The sequence below is a fragment of the Arachis hypogaea genome, chromosome 17, assembly GCF_003086295.3.
Source record: "Arachis hypogaea cultivar Tifrunner chromosome 17, arahy.Tifrunner.gnm2.J5K5, whole genome shotgun sequence".
NCBI lineage: Eukaryota > Viridiplantae > Streptophyta > Magnoliopsida > Fabales > Fabaceae > Arachis > Arachis hypogaea.
Window position 1 is genome coordinate 39,731,170 of NC_092052.1, and position 7,968 is coordinate 39,739,137.

At 29.6% G+C, this 7,968-nt stretch overlaps 1 long non-coding RNA gene across 3 annotated transcripts; it reads left to right on the plus strand.

Annotated features, from left to right (window-relative positions):
* On the plus strand, window positions 1–3,669 carry LOC112766781 (uncharacterized). 3 transcript variants are annotated; one of them, XR_003184550.3, is made up of 7 exons: window positions 66–397; window positions 674–846; window positions 1,511–1,709; window positions 1,907–1,995; window positions 2,285–2,377; window positions 3,021–3,210; window positions 3,396–3,669. It is a non-coding gene; the product is annotated as an uncharacterized lncRNA (long non-coding RNA). The 3 variants fall into 3 exon arrangements; XR_003184549.3 differs by lacking the exon at window positions 1,511–1,709 and having other exon boundaries at window positions 1–397; XR_003184551.3 differs by lacking the exon at window positions 1,511–1,709 and having other exon boundaries at window positions 107–397; window positions 1,896–1,995.
* The last annotated feature ends 4,299 nt before the right edge of the window (window positions 3,670–7,968 follow it).

Consider the following 7,968-nt stretch of genomic DNA (forward strand, 5'->3'; position numbering starts at 1 on the left):
GGCACGCTTTAAAAGCGTGGCCAAAAGGTTTAAAAAAACCCTAATGACCCGGCCCCCAACCTGACCCCCCAACTCAAAAGCTTCGATCGGGACACTCTTTCACCCTAATTAACGAGTCAAGCTCACATCCCTTGGTCACTCTCATCAATGGCTACCTTAGAAGAGCTCAGATCCCCGCTGTCACCGGCACCACCCTTGTTGCGCCGTTAGCCTCCCCTCCACCTCGTCTCCTCGTCGCCGTTACCAGAATTCTTACCGTCAGCGTCAGCGTCATTAGCCTCTACTTTGTGTCGTCATCTCCATTATGTGCCAGCGTCGTCATTTCGCCTCCCTTGTCATTTCGCCGCTCTCCTGCTATCTTCCTGTTCTTCTATTGAAGATGACCGAATTGATTTTGGTAGTGATTTTTCTTCTCAAAAAATTTCATTATCAAGGTTCACCTGCAAATTGATTTTGGTAGTGATTTTTTTTTCCTTTGTTATAGCTAGGTTTTTATGATAAGTGACTATATTATTCAGAATTGGTAATTTCAATTATTTCACTGTATCTGATTTCTGTGTGTATTTTTGCTTGTCGTTTACATGAATTTTTTGATGTATTATTTTATTGAAAATAGAAAATTATGATAGAAACTAATTAACAAAGTAATGTTATTCTGCTTTGTGTTTTGCAGTAACAACCACTAACAATGCAATAACAACACTGAAGCTATTGAGAGAGAAGAAGAACAAGTTTGAAGAGGTTCCGCTATTTCGGTTTTGCTCCTTCGTCCCTACTGGTGCCTTCGTCTCTGCCATTCCCTATTCTGTCTTCTCTGCCATTGGTCACTAATTCTGCAATTTATTGGTTAGTTTCAAGGTGTACTGCAGTTTTTATGTTTTTAAGATTTCTATGTTATTTCAAGCAAGCATGGTTTATTAGAGGGATAACTTCATTTACAATAATTATTATATACGTGCTTCCCCTGCTACCAAAATGGAGCATCATGAGATGATGATGAATGAATTGAAGCCTTGAGTGATGTGTATCATTCATTTATTTGACTTATCATTAATGACGAGTAGTTTATATGGTTTATATATATAAATATACCTTGCTTTTTTTGTGATACAAGGATTCAATCACCCAAATGCTATCTATCTAATCTCTTATTTAATCAGATACAAGGATTCAATCATCAAACAAGGTCCTACATTCATAATGCTTTTCTAAAGCGTTAGACTTTTCATTATGGCACAGAGATACATAAATCTTGGTAGAATGGAGAGTCATTTTGTTTCTAGAATGCAACATACAAATCTTAGTTGATTGCTTGTGTTAGGTTCTTTTCTTGGATAACATTTTGCCTCTTTTGATGTTCATTGGTAGAATAAAAGATCCATATTCAGAAAAATAGACTTTACGATATATGAAGGATACTTTAGATTTAAAATAAGATTTAACATGTTATCGATAAGTGTATTGGCATAATAGTAACAAGTATAAGCATTTTGCATAATTTATTTTATAGGAATACCACTTCAGGCTGCAGATTATCTGGAACAGGCTGAGTATGATATTGGTAACCCTATTGAGGATCTTAAGACACAATCCTTGATAAAATAGCTACTTTACAACCCTGAACTTCAAGCTGCATGTCCAGTTCCATTTGATGAAGCTAAGCCGTGGAAAGGCCGAGTGATAAATATATTAGTTTATTGGTCTCTCTGGTAATTGAAAAGAAAAAAAAGTCAATAATTAACTTGATTCTATATTTTACTCTCTATTATCAACATCCATTTGTTATCAACTTCATCTCGACTTTCCTCTTTGCAAATTCTTTTCGCCTTAATTTACAGATTCTGTGTTCTTTTAATGTTTATTTCAAATACTGACTCTCTACTAATTTTGAGAAGCTTATTTGCAGGACTTCATTTTCAATTGTGGGGGTTTGTTTGTAGCACTTGTTTTTGTAACTAACTGGGATTGGAACAACGTGTCTCTGATCTTCAGCAGGTAACTGAGTTGTTGGTTTTCAAGTCTTTAGTTGGGACTTTGTTATCTATTTCATAAAGAGATTTTCGAGTCTTATGTTAGATTCAATTCTTCTCATACAGAGTTCAAAAATTGAGAACACAATTTGCACGTTTTTATGTTATCATCACACTCCCAGTTAAACAGCAAATCGATTTATTTATTATTATTAATATTAAAATTTAATAATATAGCAATCACCTAATATTTTACATTAACATATTTCAGAAGTCCTCGAAGATTTATTTTTTCAAGCTTTAAAACTTTTCAGGATAAGCTGGATGAGTCAGCACACAAGGTATTAATTGATTATCAAGCTGCTGCAGTGACTCTCTTAGCGCTATTATCAGCTGTACCTGGTGATGTGAGTATTACTTATCATGCTTGCTTGCTTGTTGCATTTTGTTCACCTATTGGCTAAGCTTGATTTTAGAAGAAATTATTTATTAGTTATATACACTTAATGGTAAAATTGTGTTTCTACCTTTGCCACTATTTGATGTTTATGTTGAACTTATTAGTATTGCCATATAGTAACTTAAATTTGATTCTTTATTTGTTTTTCAATTTTATAAATTGTAATTTTTGTTACAATTCTATTCAATCATTCATAATTTTAGAAGAGAGATAAATTAAAATCCTTTAAAAATATTTGAGGTAAAATTAAAACTTTTGTCAAATACTGAGGACATTTAATACGGTTTTGCTTGTTTCTTTTTCTTTTATTCTTTAATCTTCTTTTAAAGTTTTTTTTTTTTACAAGATAACACGCGTTGGTTTGAGACTGAGTGATAGGCTAAAAGAAGTAGTAAAATTTGTGATTTTAACCACCTTGTTCAGTTTTTGCTGAAGTTGGCAGCTGAGCTGTTAGAGCTGTTAGTTAGTTATTTAACTAACCTACTGATCATCAGTGTAAAGTCTAACATGTAATTAGTGTGATTTTGCCGTTATCTTTTAATCAATGAGAACCAATCAGTGATGCTATTTTACAAATGCTATGTTTACAGAATAGGAAAAATGAAGTAGTTGATGTGCTTTCTAAGATCTATATATGATCTTGCTCGCTTAGAGGATGAAGTTGATTTCCTCACAGTTCAATCAGAGCAAGACCGACAGAAAAGGAATAATGTCAAATTCTGGCATGTTTTTAGATCAAAGGAAATCAGATTGGCTTTCCTTGTTGGAGGAGGACTTCTAGTAATAATGCTCCTTTTCTTTTATTCTTTAATCTTCTTTTAAAGTTTTTTTACAAGACAACACATGTTTTGGTTTGCGACTTTGAGTAACAGGCTAAAAAAAATAAAGCTAGTGTTGCCTAGAATGGAAAGTGAAGCTTCAAAATAGTTTATCAATTTTGTATATATTTTTTCCATCTTTTGCAGGTAAAAAAGTTCACAAATGTTTCCGAAACAATTATGTATGATCTAAGGGAAGGAAGTTTAAGAGGGCTAGAGGAAGGAGGAAAAGCAAAGGAATTAGGATTTAAGTTGTATTGTTTCTGTACTTTTCTTCAGTTTTTAGTTTTGGAATTTGAACTTGAGATTTATTTTGTATTTGAGTATTAGTTTTTTAATGTATAAAACAATTATAGCAAAAATTATATATGTCACTAATTATTATTTGATTTGTCTTGTAATAAAAATTGCATACTTATATTTATAAGTTTGGTAATAAAAAAGAACTAAAAAAATTATATTTTGTATCGATGAAGATAAAAATCAGAAAAATGATTTTTTTAAAATTTTATAAGGCTATTGCCACGCTTTTAAAACGTGGCCATATCTGTGGCTATGGCCACGCTTCAAAAGCGTGGCCATATCTCTCTCTATCGTCACGCTTCAAAAGCGTGGCCATATCTCCCACATACGTCCACGCTTTAAAGGGTGGCCATTTATAAAAAGCGTGCCAAAAGAAAAAGCATGGCGATAGGTCACCAAAAGTGTACCGATAGAGCAACCGCCACGCTTGCAGACGCCACACTTTCAAAAGCGTGGCGGTAGCTCAAAAAGCGTGGCGAAAAGCTATTGCCACGCTTTTTTCAACTTTTTGCCACACTTTAAAAACGTGGCAATAGAGCTATTTTCATATCATCAATATCATCATCACAATTCATCAACATCATCATCACCCTTTATTCATAACTTGTACAATCACAATTTATCATTATCATCATCATCATCCTTATTCACATCTCACCCAACTTTACCCACGTCTCATTAATTCAATTTTGTACTTCACAAATCTCCCTCAATGTCAACCTAACTCCCTCACTAAGTTTACTCCATTTCCTATGCCTGAAACTAGCTATCAGACCTTAAATAGGGGTTATAGAGGTTTAAAAAGTTAGAGAAATGGTTGAAAACTCAAAAAAATTTTACTTTTTAGCAAAACAGAGGTCATGCGTACATGCACCAACTACCACGTACGCGAAAATTTGAGAAAAGACAGTGCCGCGTATGCATCAACTACCTGCGTACGCGAGAATACTGGGCAAAGAAGGGGTTCCGCGTACGCAGGAGTGTAAAAGTGACAGTGTCGCGTACGCAGCCAGCTTCCGTGTACGCGAGTGTGTGGCAGAACCTAAAACTCGTATCGCGTGACATTGTCGCGTATGCAAACATAACAGTTTTGCCAAAAAACTGTTAAGTTCAAAAAAATTAGTTTTTCACACCAAACTTCCAACGCAAATAACTTTTACGTTAAAATAACTTCCAACGAAATTCACGGACCCAATTTTTATTCAAAACAAGTTTCACAAGATTTGGGAGTCCGAAAGCCAAGTTATAGTCCGCCGAAGCTGGTCAAAAATTTAGTTTTTACCAAAAGTCCAAATCCTCTAGTTTTCCAAAATTATCAATCCAAAACCAACCAAACCATAATCAAATCAATACCAATTACTCCTACACACTATTACATACTCTTTATTCACTTCACAATCTTTCCTTCTTTCCTTTTGGATGGAGTCATCAATTCCCGTTGATGTGGGATTCTTTCTGTTTTGGTCGGATTCCCTTTGTTATTGCGGTTGACCACTTGGAACCCTGGGGTGGGTTGTTGGGTCTCCCTAGAGTCGTCGTACTCACAATCTGGACTCTTCAAAAACATAGACAATGTAGGATGAACTCTTCTTTGTAGTCATATTGGCTACAATTGCCAGAAATGCTCATTAATGACTTCAAGAAAATGAAGCCTTTCATGTATGTAAAGTCCTTTTTGACTGCATAATAAGCGAGCGAGCAAAGTTCCATTGGAACATGGTGAAATGAATAAACTATCTGATATCACGAGAAGACGTTGTATTTCCTACTCTTTATAAACTTGAATAATTTCATATAATAGGAATTGAGAGAAGTTTGATAATATTTCTAAAACATGAATAATTCATGATCTATTAATTTTTATCATCTTAACTAACCTCATATATTATTATTGCGTATCTATTCTATTATATAAAAATCAATTTTCTGCACTTAATGATAGAGTTGATGTGGTATGTTTTTGAGTGTATTTTTCGATTTATTTTTTTTTAACTCATTAAATACAAGTTATTACGATAACTAATTATATTAACTAATTGATTTGATTAGATATTTAAATATCACATAATTTATTATAATTTATATCAATTTGATTTAGTAGTATTTTTTAATTTATTTCTTTTAATGTTCTATTAGTATTTTTTTAATTTATTAGACTAAATTTATTATGTGTATTAATTAATTTGATTAATTTATTAGTTATTAAAATAATAAATCTATGAATAATACATGCAACTGGAATATTTTTAACTAATAATCAAATCAAATCAAATTATATATATTATTGAGTCAAATTCAAATAATGTGAATTAAGGACTAAATTAAAATAAAATGATTTTTTACTTATTCAAATTGAATTAAATAAATACAAATTAATTTCGTTAGATAATCATGATCTTTTGGTCTATTATATATAGATGGCCACACAATTATAAGAATCATTATTTTTATCACTCTTGCTATTTTAACTCTTCTTTTCTTCTTCTTTTTTTTTATGTAGAATTTCTTTCATGTATATATATACTCAAAATAAGAAGGCACGGATGAGTATTTTATTAATTGTTTGTTTGACGAACACTATAACCTGAAAATATCTCAATTTAGACATTCTACCACCGTCGATGAAAGTTAGATTTGTAGTAATTCAATGTAGATAGCCAGTGTATTTTTTATAGTATTTGATAGAAAAATATTTATTAAAATGCATGTGCCCATTGTAATGAATTTTATTTCTCAATTATTAGATTTTTATTTCATTCTTGTGAATTCTTTGAAGGCACAAACAATAACATAGGGTGACTTTAATATTATTAGAAGCTAAATTTAATTGTTTAAGTAAGCACCACTAATTATATTAATAAAGTAATTTTATAATAATAATATGATTTATATTTTAATTTTTTTGAATAAATTCATTTTAAAATATAAGAATTAGACGCAATTACGCTAAAATTTTAAAGATAATATAAAATTTCACAACAAAATTAACACTCATTAAGAAAATAAATTTATTTATGCCTCTTTCCTAATTATAAATAATAACAAGACTTAGAAAAAAATATTAACGTCATTATTCTTATTAACTAAACCATAATATTAGGTAGTTGATTGTTTTATAAGTGAAAATTATTAAGTAATAACGTAAAAACTAACAAAAAACAAGTAATAAAAATTCATAAAAAATCTATTTTATATATACATATATATTATCAATTTTATGATTAAAATATGTTACATATTATATTCTCATCTATTTATTTATTATCTATTCTATTATATAAAAATTAGGTTTCTATACTTAATGATGGAGTTGACGTAGCATGCTTAGCTTTTAAGAGTGTTTAGCGATTTATTTCTTTTAACTCATTAAATACAATTTATTACGATAAATTAACTATATCAACTAATTGATTTGATTATATATTTAAAGGGTGATGCTAGGTAGTCAAAAAATAATTACAATATAAAAATATCACATAAAAATTCTCATTCTCTTGATAAGCAAGTGACATGCACCTCCTTATCACTTATCCTTTTTATTACCTACTATTTTGCTGCATGTTTAGAGTCATTAATGTTATTTTCAAAATCAATTTCAGTTTCTCCCAAATCAAATCCCTAACATCTCTCAATCACATTATTATCCATTAAAATGCAATAATTCTCTGCAAAAATTATGAAAATTAAATTAAAAATTTTTAACAACTTCAACTATACAACTTATATTTTACATATAGACTATTAAAAAATAAAATATAAAATATAAACAAAAATTAAAAAATAAATTTTTAAAAATAATTATTAACTCGTTATATTAAAATCAATAAATAAGCATACATATGAATATTAAATAAAAATATTAACATAATTAAAATTATGATCTATTAGTGCACATATGAAATAATTTGAAAAATATAATAAGACGTATAGTTTAAAATTTGATAATATTAATTATAAAAATTTATTAATTATAGACATCATATAGGTATGAAATTATGAATATTATGAGTACAAATTTTGGATGTTATTAACATGAAATAATGGATGTTATGTATATGAATCTATGGATGTTATGAGTAAATTTATCAATTGAATAATTAATTTAAGAATTTGATATTTTTTTAAATTTAATTATGATAAAATTTAAAAACATCTGTGTTAACTTTATAGTTACTTATGCAATAACTAAAAAATGATATGTATATGGATGTAATATCTAATAAACATAAATTTAATTTTTAGATGTTAGTTGTATGTAATTATGGATGTTATGCATATGAACGTGTGAATGTTATGCGTATGAATTTAGTTAGTACAATATAATTATAAATGCACATAAAAGTACAAAAAAAAATTAAATCAGTTTATTATCATACCTCATCAAAGTTAGTGTGTTTTTCATATTTGCGAAAATTGG